Genomic DNA, 15,062 nt, shown 5'->3' on the forward strand with positions numbered 1-15,062 from the left:
TTCGCGGTTTCGTCCCGCAAACGCATATTCCGTTAATTAACTCGACTGTGTACCTGGACTACGTTTCAATTATGATTACTTTGAACGTGCGTGCTACGTGACCAGAAATACATACTTGGCAGAGCCTTTGAATTTGAACATCATGCAGTATCGCGTAGTATCGAGCGCTTTCGTGGTCGATGCGGTCGAAAGTCAACGAATTTATCGTAGGAAAGATTCTTTGGATATGTAACAGGGACAGTGATTATAATCGTCGTGAGTGCATATAACAGTACATTGTAACTTGGCTAAACTAATTCCTAAATATCAGTATATGCAGTGATAAAATTTATATTCCCAACCTTTGTGAAAAATATACAGGGTGGTTGGTAACTGGTGGTACGAGCGGAAAGGGGGTGATTCTACGCGAAAAAAGAAGTCGAAAATATAGAATAAAAATTTTTCGTTCGAGGCTTTGTTTTCGAGAAAATCGACTTTAAATTTTCGCTCGGTACGCGTGCACTTTACCACGACTCGTTATAACGGATCTCACTGTAGATCGTTGTCTCGTTGGATATTATCGCAGTTTAAGTTTATTTTTGCCGTAACGGAAAATTAGGAATACATAATGAAATAATATGAAGTAATCATAAAGTTTATTATTACAAAAATTGCTGAAAATGTTGCCCATTCTGCCGAACACATACTTCTGCTCTTCTAATTAAATTTATATGAACACTTTTTAAGTCGATTTTCTCGAAAACAAAGCCTCAAAGGAAAAATTTTTATTCTATATTTTCGACTTCTTTTTTCGCATAGAATCACCCCCTTTCCTGTATATAAATATATATGATGAATCGATGAAAATGTGATCACACAACGCATGATTGATTTAACCGTACAAACACGCTAAAAATATTACATTTGCGTTGGAAATATATAGGAATTTAATGTAAATAAGTAAAAAAATAAGATAAGCAGAAATGACAAATATTTACAGCAGAGTCTCTATTCGTTCGCGTACATCTTTATTAACGTTATAACATGAATATACACCTACACGTACACGTTTATTTCCATACTCAAAACAAATTTTAAAATTATCATCATAAATGTTCATAATATTCGTGATATGAAAAAATACATAAATGCATTTGTTAGCATTTTAAGAGTTGCTCCATTTACGTAGAGATTTTTCACTTATGTAACCTAATAATTATAAAAAATGAACAAACCATATGAGCAGCTTAAGCAACGCATAAACATTTGTTTCGAGGAGAACAGAAAGAAAGGGATATAATTATTTATTATGAATGTAGTATACCTACGGCACGTGTAATATATTTTCATTTCAAGGCTTGATTGTATGCTTTATAAATATAAAAACTAAAAACCATGAGAAATTAAATACAAGAGGATGAATCATAATAAAAATTATGGTTAAAGCATACATACTAATAAATTTACAAGTAATGAATATAAAAATCATAGAAAACAATCCTTTAATTATCTTGAACAGTATAGAGATATAAACACATTGTTCAATACGATAAAAGGGAAATTTATTTTTACAATAAAGTCCATTTCTTCCTCCCTAAATCAATATTATTATTAAAAAGCAATGCATATATTGACACCTTTGATTCCAATCAAACAAGAATATAAAAATCACAGAAAACAATCCTTTAATTATCTTGAACAATATAGAGATATAAATACATTGTTCAATACGATAAAAGGGAAATTTATTTTTACAATAAAGTTCATTTCTTCCTCTTTAAATCAATATTATTATTAAAAAGCAATGCATATATTGACACCTTTGATTCCAATCAAACAAAAATTCTTAAAACGTTGTCCGTCGATAACAAACCTCCCCCACTGTCAAACACGAGGAACGAAGAATCAACTTGGAGGGACCGTTCTCCCTCTTTGCAGATTACCATCCTCGGGACAACGCAGGCTAGGGAAGTTGAGACCACCCTTTGTTAAGGATTACAAGCGTTTTGTCCGCGACGGAATCCTCTTTCCCAAATTAACTTCTTCGTCTGAGAGGGCCATTATCGTCGCAAGTCTCCGTCTCCTTTATGTCTGCGAGTTCCCTTTCTTTACACCAGTGGTTTTGGCAACAAGCTCGCCGTAAATTCTCAGAATGATTCCTCCAGACCTGGTGTTAACCTACATAACGTGCGATTTATTATGACTTATAACGGGTCGGTTTTCGATGTCTCGGTGACGCTGCTTTTGCGGGAATTCGCGTCTTTTAAAAATCTGTTTCCTTGCCAAGCGCGAATTTGCGTTGTCTAGCTGGGGGTTCTACGAGGGTGAGTTTTAGAGAGTGAGTAAAAGGGTGGACGCGGCGGCCAGAAATGACTGTCTGTGCAGTGGAAGGCATTATCTTGGACCGACCATTCGTTATTAACTGCAGTTACGACTTCTATCGTTTGGCGTTGAACATTTTCCTCTGTACTACAGGATAAGAGAGATTACACTACTATTCGATGGTATTCGGATATTCTTTTATTTTTTTATAGAATGTTACGTAATGATAATTAGAGGTAATTAGAAATAAAGATATCTGAATCCTTCTATTCTTTATAATCGTGTATAAAAGAATACTATGACACGAAAAATAAAACAAAAGAATATCACGAAACTAATTTTTTAGATCTAATGTGGTAAGAAAATTCGTATTTGTAATTATTGATGTTTATGCCAAGTTCCGTGTAGTTGTTTGCTTATTTAAAAAGTTCTTTCTCTAAACTATAATATATGAATTTAATAAGAAAAGTTCTAAATATATGAAAGATTAACCAAATTAATTGAAACAATGATGTCTAAAACCTATAGATATATGGAAATGCAACTCGCATATTTACTCGTAATATGTTGCCACATTTAAGCTCCTCAACAGGTAATTCAAGTTTTGCTTTTGGAATTAATTGATAATTAATACACATTAGTACACAAGGGTAGATATAAATGGATGTTATGTTTAATTACATTAATAAACTTGATATTTATTAACCGTGTTATAAGGAAAACTAAATTATGTTGAAAATTAACAAGGTCCAGTGACTTATGTAATAAAACGGGACGTGCATTCACAATCACAATTATTCAAACACGGCATTGTGCTTATTATCTTCGATACATAATAATTTATCGATAATGCTACACATTAATAACATGATTTATTACTAAATATAATAAATAATAACCAGACTGCAGATTTTTATGTATTTATATAAATTCCAAAATTGCACGAATGCATTTAGATTGCATCTAATATCCGAAAGTATAGTACGCGTTATAATATTCAATACATAAAACAATTTCCTATCTGGCTAACGCTTTCTTAATTATACTCATAGAAACATAAATATTAGCAGTCCACAAACTAACAACTCGTTCGCGAAATTAACTAACTCTGCGCTTGGTAATGAAATTTTTAAGAACGACAGGGGTGGCACGCGCCGCAGCAGCGTTACGCCGCGAAATATAAATCGCACGAAATTATCACGAATTCCCGACCGAGTGTAAATTTCGTCCGACCAAATAACAGGAAACATTAACGGAAATTTATCCACTCATTTACACTCGACGTAACTCATCGACAATTTAAGGGGGTCGTTACGGTTCACCCTCTTTTGGACGGGATGTCGGCGAAATAAACTAAATGTAGCTTAAACAAACGAGCGTTCGCGATAAAGCTTGCCAGACCGTTCGGTAAAAGTGCAACGTCGAGCAACGAGAAACGAGAAGTCGTCGGGTTTTTTCCCTTAATTCTGTCGACGGGCAGCCGGGATCCGCGTATTTATCGCGTTCAGCGTTGCTCACCGTCAGATGCACGCGGGCATAGACAACGACGAGCGAAGAGAAACGACCGGCGACGATATATTTTTGACACCGTCGACGCCTGCTGCGACCGGCCATTTACTCGTTGTACCCGCGTATCTCGTTTACACCGTTACCCTCTCGAAAAAGTACCATGTTCCTTTCGCATGGCTGTCGTGAAATTTACTATGTTACGCGGCATTAATTTCGTCCGCGTTTTTCGGTTTTTCGATGTAGAGAGAATGAGGAGAAGAGGCCGAGGATCGATCAACGCTAGATGGGATCAAGTTCAACATGTACTTGGTTGTAAAAGCGCGCTTCATAGGCTGCGTTCAAATATTGCTCATAAGCAGACTGTAAAACGTTTACGCATATTTATATTTTTATAGGCATAATTATAATATTAGATTTTAAATTTTCACGATGATTATATGACATATTCGTAGCTCCAACTATAAATACGTCATAGTTATAATTCACAGAGTAAGACTTCGGTGAAGATTTATTTCATCTACTTAAATGTTATGACACGTGTTGTGTATTTTGAATATATTGTGTTCTTTTGCATATTACGTTCTTTACGACATCGTTGCACAGTGGTATAATAATATTTTCTGTTTGTGTAGAATGTGTTCAAAATTGAATAAAGTGGTTCTTACGTCATTTTATATCTCGCATATAAATTAACAGGGCCGTTGATAAGAATACGTTGAAGAGGATTTGTGAACGTCGAGGGCAAACCAAGATTCTGGTCAGGTTCGTTTACCTGATTTGATTTGAAATGCAAATGTCAGTAAAACGCCAGGTCTCTCATTAGACGCCTGTGTCTTTTTCTATTTGTTGCAGAGTTTCAGCTGTCATACGGAGGCCACGTTTTCGACGTGGAAAACAGGAAAAAAGGAAATAGTGTACGTTGAGTTTGAAATTTCGCTGACGAAGGATGTCTCATTAAGGTCGATCGGTAAAATCAAAATACACCACGCATGTGTAGTAAAAAAAATGGAATACACGTACGTGACGAAAACATTGGATTAGCGGCAGACTAACGAAAAATGAGATAAAAAATGGCGAAAAATGTTTGACGAGAAAAACATTTTTTTGGTCGTTTATTCCATTGAAAATCAAGAGAAAGATTTGAAATATCGCTGTCATCTTATCGATTATGACTCTTTTACACGATAATTTACCAACTAGTAATATTAGTAAGTTAAGTTAATAGTTGTTGGTGACGTTCCTTTTACAATTTTACGTCAAATGATCGTTAACGATGATAATATAATTTATACAATTTTCTCGTACAACTTCCTTCGTTCCGTTATCAAACATGTGGCTGTCATGCAATAGGATTTCTTAAAGAAAACGTTCACGCGCTAAGAGTCTTTGCGCGCTTCGAGCGCACGGAAGTACACTGAATGACTATTTTCTTGCGTTCAGTGAAAATCAATCAGCGTGCGTACTTCGGAATTTCCGTTTGGGGCTTCGTTGGACGCCCGATCGAGTTCAACGTGGAGTTGGACAATATCGTTCGAATCGCCCAACCGCGAACATCAGTCGGGGAATCAGTCTCGTCTAATCAGTCAAAACGTGCCTTCGAATCGTTAGCATCTTCTGCAGCAGACGTGGAGTAAGAATAGTTAATTCTCTCGATCATCAGAAAGAGAAGTTTCACACAGTCTGCCTTCTGTGATAACGTCTTCTCAACCAGACGCGAAGCACAGAACCGTTTCAATCTACGAACATTCGCAGAGAACAGTCCCATCTACATTTCCTGGTTCATCAACATCTCCCAACGTTCGTGGACGCGACTTCAACCGCTCGGAGAGACAGAATCGTTTCATCAGTCGAGACGATCAGTTGATAGTTCTGTGCCAGATCTACAACCGTAGACAGTGTCTTCAAACATTCATAGAGTGAAGCATCGTTCCAATCAGTGAACGATCTCGTGCGAATCTTTCAATTGCCAACTCGTAATCGTCACCACTTCAGCCGTATATCGCGTCGCAGTAGTCGTTTCGTATCGTACGATCGTTCAGCAATCGGAGTCAATTCAGAAGCTTGTCATCGTCCGAAATAGTACGACCCTCGGTGTCGTTGATTGTTCTTCGCGCGTTCAACCAGCACTCTGCCTCGTGAATCAGTAACCCAAGGTTAATTCGGTGGGTAACAAGCACAGTGTCATGGACATGAGACACACGGGCACGTGACACGCTCACGATACAACTATTGGGTTGGCAACTAAGTTTTTTATTACCACCTATTGACAAAATTCGCAATCACTTGGTTGCTAGCCCAATATCAAAGCTTTAAACTGTTTTCTCGATACTTTGTTTCACTTTAATTTGAAAAATAAATAGTAAGCGATTAATGAAAAAATCGCAGCAGCAAATACTTCATTGAACGACTAATTTTCTCTTTCTATACCTAGAATTTCATAAAATACTAACTCACAACGCTCTTCCAAGCCTAAATTTTCAATCGTCGCGTTAGAAATACAATCGAATCTCCGTAGGATAATAGAATTTGATAAGCGTCATTCCCCATCCTAAGACCATCGATTAGTAAAATAGCCAGTTATAGAATACAGAGAGTTGATTCTTAATGAGCGAGTTAATTAACGTCTGGTTCTGGATCAGCTCGCGTATAATTCGTTTTTACGAGTACAATGAGCCATGGATAAGGATTCGTGAACACGTTCCTCGTTAAACGATTTGCGGCAACTTCTTTGTAGGATTCTTCTTCCTCGGATCTTTTCCACTCGAGAATCTACGATGATGAGCGCAAAATTAATTCCTTTTTACGTTATTGGCGTGCGTGTTCTTCTGCGAATAGTTTTTCTAAAACAATCGATGACCGCAGAGATGGTGTAGTAGCTCACAAAACCGTTTGAACACTTTAGAAAACTTGTATCTGCGTTTACATATAAATATTGTGTAAACATTTTCAAATGAAATATTCCCTTCAACAAATATTCTCGAACAAAACGTTTATCGAGCTCACCTCCGATTGTCACTATCAGAACCACCATCATGTAATCCATCGATCTCATACATTTTCCGACCTCTGAACTCGTTGCTCGAAACAAATGCTGGCCGCGTGTCTGTGCTCTGTTTGACCAGACGCTAACGAACTATGAATTCGTGGACGGGAAAAAAAGGAAAAAAAAAAGAGAAAAAGGGAGAAAACGAGCCACGATGACGCGTGGTAAACCGAGTTATTCCCTAAAAGTGTAGTTGGTATTTGATGAATTATTCACCGCCCATTCCTCCGCCTGTCGAATCCCTTGGAAACGAAACTACGTTTCGTACGTTCGTTCGTGAGCTTGTGTATCTTTGGTTAGTCGGTTCCAGATGCAACGTCCAACATTCTGAAGCAGCGACTTCTAATCTTCCTTATTTCATGGCAAACGTGGAATAATTATTAGAATGCCGCGACACATCGGTTAACGACTCTATAGAGCATTTGCGGTAACTTTTCTCTGAAATTGACAGACGTCTTAACGGCGTGTGTCGATAGAAATTCGACGAGCCAAAAGAGCGTGGAAGTGGACATGCTCGACGACGCGCGAACGATGCGTCAACAGCCATCTGGCCGTTAATGAGGACGCGAGTGAACGTGCTTCTCGCATGCAAACATCACGTGCTTCCTCGTGGACGCGTCCACATCGAGGACACGCCAGTTTACCCTGAGCACAACCTGACGACCTGCATTAATCGCTGTCGTCAATCAGAGAAGGGTCGGCCACCCTGACCGGCGGAATGCGATTAATCTCGATCAGCCCGTCTACCGTGAACGAAGGGAATCGACGGTTCGTCGAAACGCAGAATTGAGTTGGTTTCAGAAACAATCTCGCCCGTATCTCGTTTTTGGTAGCATAGACAACACAGTAACAGTGGTTGAACGTGGATTTGAAAGAGGCATAGGATTATCGCGATGAATCGAAGATTTTCGATTCAAATGCTTTTACAGTAATACGAAGTAATCTAAAAAGTATTGTTTTATCGAAATGAAGAAAATGTATTATTAGGACTAACGGTATTAAGCTGACTAGAGTAACTAAACGTATTATGGTTTCTCAAACACATGGAAAAGTTCGTCGATTATATTTTACACATTTTCTTCGTGTGACTACACAAGTCAGAAATATAGAGGAAAAATTCTATAATTTGGACAATACTACTATCACGATATTGAAATATATATATATACATAATACATGAAATTCTTCGAAATTTAATATTGTACCTTGTAGAAGATATTAGGTTGTCCGAAAAGTTTCTTTCGTTTCATAAGGTGATAATAGATGAACAACAATTTCTGTAATTTGGACAATACTACTATCATAATATTGAAATATATATATATATATATATATATATATATATACATAATACATGAAATTCTTCGAAATTTAATATTGTACCTTGTAGAAGATATTAGGTTGTCCGAAAAGTTTCTTTCGTTTCATAAGGTGATAATAGATGAACAACAATTTCTGTTTCATATTATTTTATCGAATTAGGTATGATCCATTTCGTTATATTTCTATTATTATGTTCGTGCATAATTCAATAAACTAATATAAAACAAAAAAACATCGTGCGTCTATTATTTCCTTATAAAACGAAAGAAACATTTCGGACAACCTAATAGGTGGAGGAAGAAATAATGATTGATAAAGATATTAAACAAATCCTTGAGATTCCCTTTCATAATGACAGTATTAAAAATTCACAAAACTCAATAAGATGAATTAATGGATTGGAATGACTATGAAAAGTAGAGGGGATAGGGTGGAAAATGATGCTTACTTCTCCTTCATTTATACTTATCACTGAATTCAGCGAATGTGGTAATATAAAACCATTATCATTCCACGATCAAGGAATTTTGCTTTTGTATAATATCTTACGTATTTCGAGAGGAATGTAGATTACAAAGATGAAAGACCAAGGGCGTTTGAAAATCTGGTTGAGCTTCCATGAAAATTTAGGAGCTGCGTGCCACGGAAAAGATACGAAGAAAACGCGATTTTACCATACTTGTTGCAAATATGCGTACTGTCTCTGCAAGGAACGTGATGAATGAAATAATCGCTATCCAGATTTTTAACAACAATAGTACAAAACGTAATCCAATGGCTCGAACACGCTCTCTAAAAGGATTTATATTTTTAGATTTGTAGACATTATAATAGTAGTGATCAAACTTCGATTTACAAAGGAAAATTGTTACCAAAGTTGGGTTTCTTTGTGACTGCAACTTGTACAGGTAAAATAACGCATATAAAATACGTCGAAGATAAGATGGAAGATAACGTAAATTACAACTTGTAGAGGTTCTCACGACAGAACGAAAGGGATTTATCAAAAGTTTAACCTTATAAAAGTTTCCGTATTATCGAGATTCAGTTGTATGTGCATATCGAATCATCCAAACGGTCAATTTATCACATTCCATATTCTCCATAATTCTCTTTTACGTATATCTTTTATAATATTAGACCAATTGATAACTCTCGTTCCAATATAGCCAAGAATCAATGACCATAGTATACAATTAGCTGCCATCGTGCGCGCCATGGACGCGATCCGACTTTTGAACTTATCGTTACGTTTCTCCATCGTTAAACAGCAGGCTGAATCGCGGGGAATCGAGAAAGTTTCACGATCGGGAATTGACTCGACCTGTTTTTACCCGTGTAACCTCGTTCCCCGAACTCCGATTCGTTTCTATCGTTGCTCAAATGAGAGAGCTCGAGAGATGGTGCCTGAGAAAGGGAATGGAAGTTGGAGGAACGATTTCGCGCGTGCGAAACCACCGACGAAATGGAACGTTTTATTAGAACCGTGTCTAGCTCTTGACACAGGCACCAATGGAGCTAGACGGTTCGTCGAGTTTCTCGACATCGGTTTGTAGGCAGACGAAAAGCTGATTAAGATCGATTCGGCAAAATTATCCCTGTAATCTCTTTCGAGAGATTCCGGATTAAGGAGAGCGTACTCAAATAGGATTTCAGGGTTTGGAACAAAAGCGATCATCGAGCGCCTGCCTTCTCCCATTCCCCTATTCCAGTGTTCTTCGAGTTTGATTTTCATTAAAATTCACGCGAAAACCGCGATCGAAGGTCTTGTCGCGGCTCCATTCTTCTCCTTCTGGTCTTTTCGACGTTACCGTTAACTCGTTCCTCCTAATGTCTTGACGTTTCCCAGATGCTGTTACGCGTGAATTTTATTTAGAAATCTCTCGTGCCGCGACTAGAGAGCTACGTGAACGTAGTGACTCCAGTGAACGACGAACATAGTAAAAAATTCAATACTTTCAAAGCGCAAAAGCGACGCTGATGATTCTGCCTTGAACACCGGATTCAAGCCTTTGTAACGAAACAAACGAATATGCAAACACGAGCTCCGTGGAATACCAAGTGTTTGTTATTTCTGCCGATTGCATTTCCGGTGAACGCACTGAAACGAAAGTTCAAAGACTAGCAAAAAAGAAAAAAAAAAAAACAAATCTCGCGGAAGAGAAGGAAACGAGCTTGGGGGAGGACGGGGAGAACAATTTTCTGTTCCGAGTTCAGTTATCTTTCGCGCAAAGGAAGTCATTTTTATCCAACATGCGTTGGAATTTAGTTTGTACATCGTTCGAAATAATTGAGAGATTAACATCCTCCGATGACAATACATTACGAGAATCGAGCAATGAAAAACGATGCTTAATTGGTCTTTTTTCACATCCACTTACGAGGCATTTACGATTAGCCGAAATAAAAAGCTGGACGTTTCCACGAAAATAATCGGCTCGTAATCCGTTTTTAATGGCAGATCCGCTGATGCGACGAGACCGACGCGCCGACTGCATAAATCTCGTTAACGTAGCGAAACCGATCGTTGACATCATCGAGTTTGAAAATTCCGTTATTTTCTTCATCTGTGTGTCACAGGTGAAAGGTTATTACAGAGCCGCGAGGCTCCCGTGTGTTTTTCCATGAAAAATATTTTTGCGACCTCGCGACGACGATATTACAAGGCTTCTTTGTATTGGAAACTCTATTCACCTTCAACCGAGTGTCTCGTTTTTATGTTCTTCGTCTACGTTTTATAGAGCTACATAGAGCAGGCAAATTAAATTTTTTGGATGCTCCAGAACGATTTACATTCGACAGTCGTCAACTTCTTATGCCTTTTTCTTTAGATTCGTCGTTGTTATAAGAGAAATGATCGTTGTATAAGTCGTTGTAGATATAAGGTCGTTATTAGGAAGCATTACACATTACATAAGAGCGTAGAAAACTTTTATGAGCAACGTAACAACGAAAGAGTGGAAAGAGAAGAAACTGAGGAAGGCGGGGTTGGTGCTTAAGTCTTTCGTTACTGCTGTCTCTGCTAAAAAGTCGTGGCATGATACGGTTATACGAAATACGTGTTGTATTATACTTATCACTTGCAGCATGATAATGCTTTTGTTGATTTATATACTACGTTATCTACATAACTGTATAACTATATATATAAAATAATTCTTCTAACAAAATTTTATTTATGCAAAGAGATGCTTTTGAACTTAACGAGCGACTTAAGGTCCCTTCTCCTGTTAACCGAAATGGATTTACAGCACATTTTAACAATGATACTTTTATATAAAACTGCATACGATGTAATATTTTTTTATCGTTTTTTACAGAAAGTATCTTAGGAAATGTGAACACTACGTACATATATATGTATGAAATGATTATGGCAAAATGATTACATCTACTATACAGAACTAATAGCCTTAAATCGACTAATATAATTATAATTTTAAAAAATTATAATAGAACGATAATAAACTAAGAGAACGATATAATATCAGGTGTAAACATATTCTGTTCTTCAAGATTACATTCAATCGTTAAACCACTTACCACAAAACTTCACCGTATAAAACATGTTCAAACTCCCAACAACCATCAATCGTAACACCTACTCAGCGAACTAGCATCAGCGCAGCGAACAGGTCTTAAATTATGATACACCCTTTCTGCGTCCGCAGGAGTGTTCTCCATTTAACCGAGTGCCACGATCCATCATTTTCTTCGAGTTTCCTGTTAACAAACGCAAAGAATCGGATCAGCAAATCTTAATCGTTTATTTTCACTTACTTCGTGAAATCGCGAGTATCGTCGATATCCTTATCGGTGATGGTTCGATCGAAGTAAAGTGATTCGTAGGTTGGAATGGCCGGCACTTTGCGCGAAATCAATAGGCTGGTCGCGCGTGTACGCGAGCGAAGCGAGCCCGGGATGAAAAAAAAAACGAATGCTCGACGAGAAACCAAAAAACGATTCAAAAAAGAAACACGGGGAAAAATAGAAGCAAAAAGCAAAAAGTAGAAAAACACAACAAAAAAAAAGAAAGAAAAGGGTAGAAGGGGAACGGGGAAAAAATATTCTAGCTCTAGCCAGCCGTTATCGGGAACCATTGCGTTAGTTGTCTGGATGGCCGCTTTTAATCCGTTAAATGCCATTTCCTTGTACACGTCAGCTGCGGACCAATGAGCTTTGGAGGCACCGAAATGTCCGCCACTCGTGCCGCCATTCACTGCCAGAGACTAGGCATCCTCAAGTGCTCTCTTAGCCTATTCCGTCGGGATTCCATCGGGATTCCTCGTGTGCGTGTATACACAGTACACAGCCACGCGTGTTCTATCCGATCGCCGCGTACTCGATAAACGACACCGGAAGCAAACCGTCTGGCAGACAGATTGCACTGGATTCCGACGTGTGATTCATATCCCGTCCGAGGATTCGGTTTCTAGTACCGTTTATCTTTGAACAAGGAAAAAGAGAAGAAGGGAAAGAAGTTTTGAGATGCAAAGAGCTTGATATTTTCCCGGGAATCGTTACAGACGGACCGGGTTATTTTCGTTGAGGGTTGAAAGATTATTTCTTTATATACTTGTTTTAAATTTCGATGTAAAATCTCACCATTATTTAGATCATTGCTTGTTATGCAACGACTATGAAGATCAAACACTATTACAAACAAGTATATAACGAAATAATCTTTCAACCCTTAACGAACATAATCCGATCCGCCGGTAACGATTGCCGGGAAAATATCTTTACATCTCAAAATTTCTTTCCTAATAAGCGTAACTGTAGCTGACACACAGCGGATTATTTTTATAAGTTTGGAATAGTTTTATAAATACCGACGTTTTTCAGCTTCGTTTCATCCGCTAAGGGTTAATAAGCATATCGCGCAAAGTTGCGTCATCGTGTAGCGCATAAAGTAAGACAATCGCATCACGGCTACATGCGCGCAACGAAAAATAAAGTAGGCAAGAGGATGAAGGAAGAAGAAATATGTAGCAAGAGGATGAAGGAAGAAGAAAAATGTAACAAGAGGATGAAGGTAGGAGAAAAATGTAGCAAGAGAAGAAACAAAGAGAAGAGGAAAAAGATAACGTGAGAATTCTCGGGACACGACAAGCCTGGTGAAACTGTGGCCGTCTCCATGGTCGTTGAAGTGTATACGCAACTTATACATAGGTTCGGACAAGTCGCGCATGAAAATTTCAACGGCGACAATCGCGTTCCGCCGGGCAAAGCGACCGGCTACGCTCCCCTGCCCCACGAGTCGATAATGCACACCTCCGTGCGTATCTCATTAAAGTTGGCGGTGTGAAATGCGCGCCAGAAAAGGAAAAAAGGAATCGACGCAAACAGCCGTGAAACGCACCAATGCTGGTCCGATGACGCCGCGTAATCGAACTTTTTTCCTACCTCTGTTCCTTTTCTTTTCCGCCCTTTTCGCGCTGTCTTCTTTTTCTCTTGGTTGTTCATATCGTTACCGATATTGTTTTGTGCTGTTCTTACGCCAAGAGAGGGAATGGGATTGAAAAAAGGAAAATTCACGATGGAACACGACCGAATGTCTTGATATGCATGCGTATGTTGTTCTTCTCGTAGATGAAGTAGCACAAAAGCAACAAAAATACCTTTTAATATATATAACAATGACACACACTATTATTTATTGTATATGCAAACAATGGAAACTTTGGTATATCCTTCATAAGGTAATCTATTATTTTACGTACGATGAATTATCGTAATTGAGCAGGAAAAAAAGGCAAGATGCGTAATTGTTGCATAATTTTCTTAGAAAGCACGGGGGAAATTTGTTAATCGACGAAACAAATAATTCTGAGTAATGCAAAAAGTTAATGAGGATCTTCAGATTGAAGGTTAATTGGTGACCGACTAAATTTATACAGTAACCCCGTACTATACACGGATAATTATAATTAAAGACAAAGTATAAATATACCAATTATGTGTACTTATTACAAACATATTAAAATATCCTACATATTAAATATACATAAGTACGCTTATACTACAATCTCGATAAAAGTTAACATTAAGTTGGCATTACCAAAACCACTATGTGCTTCTACTAATTGTAGTAGCAAAAGATTCTGAAACCCGTCATTTTTTCGTGTCTTTCACTGTTAAACTATCTCTCGTCGCAATTTCACGCACGAACAAACGAAAGGAAACGACGTCGTTGAATCAACGAGCCGCAGGAACAAGCGAATACACAGCATACGACGATGCTGCTCGTCTTGAGTTACGAGGAATCAGACGAAGCCAGCAGTATGTAACCCGATGTATGTGCTATACGTATGTATGTATCTGGTGTTCATTACGGAACGACGAGTGCACTGATTCACCGAAGAGAAACGCGACATGATAAAAGCACAACGATATAACGGCGGGATAATATTTTCTAGTTTATCCGCGTCCAATACGCGTGCACTGGAAAAACTTCCGAAGGACGTTCGTAACGTTCGCGTCGGTCGTCTATTGCCCGTCGAGAGATATCGCGATGTCATGGTTTGCCTAGTGAAGAAAAAAGGAAAGCAAAGGAGATACGAGATATATAGTATCTATATAAAGGAACGAAAGGGAAAGAAAGCAGAGGGAGAGACGTTTGAACGACATGTATGAAAATTCGAATGAAATGTAGCTTCCAGATACAACTCGTAAATTCAGACGATACGCCGCGATTCTGACTGGTTTCTGTGAGGCGAATGAGGATGATGTTATGATTCTGATAGTGACAGTCTCAATCGTAATTAATGCGATATCGTATCTATAAAGTTAAATATATGGACTGATTTTGATCGAACGTGATATATCTTTTACTACTGATTTTTTTAGCATCATTAATTAATGGTGATTTTATTTTTAGTATTTA

General features: G+C 38.0%; 1 long non-coding RNA gene across 2 annotated transcripts; it reads right to left on the minus strand.

Moving 5' to 3' along the window:
* Positions 1 to 984: 984 nt before the first annotated feature.
* Positions 985 to 15,016, minus strand: LOC100651825. Of its 2 annotated transcripts, none has more exons than XR_007224409.1 (3): positions 14,238 to 15,016; positions 11,720 to 11,899; positions 985 to 2,157 (listed from the first exon to the last, which is right to left on the minus strand). It is a non-coding gene; the product is annotated as an uncharacterized LOC100651825 (long non-coding RNA). The 2 variants fall into 2 exon arrangements; XR_007224410.1 differs by lacking the exon at positions 14,238 to 15,016 and adding an exon at positions 11,957 to 14,223.
* Between the last annotated feature and the right edge of the window lie 46 nt (positions 15,017 to 15,062).

This window comes from Bombus terrestris, chromosome 6 (assembly GCF_910591885.1).
Source record: "Bombus terrestris chromosome 6, iyBomTerr1.2, whole genome shotgun sequence".
Classification (NCBI taxonomy): domain Eukaryota; kingdom Metazoa; phylum Arthropoda; class Insecta; order Hymenoptera; family Apidae; genus Bombus; species Bombus terrestris.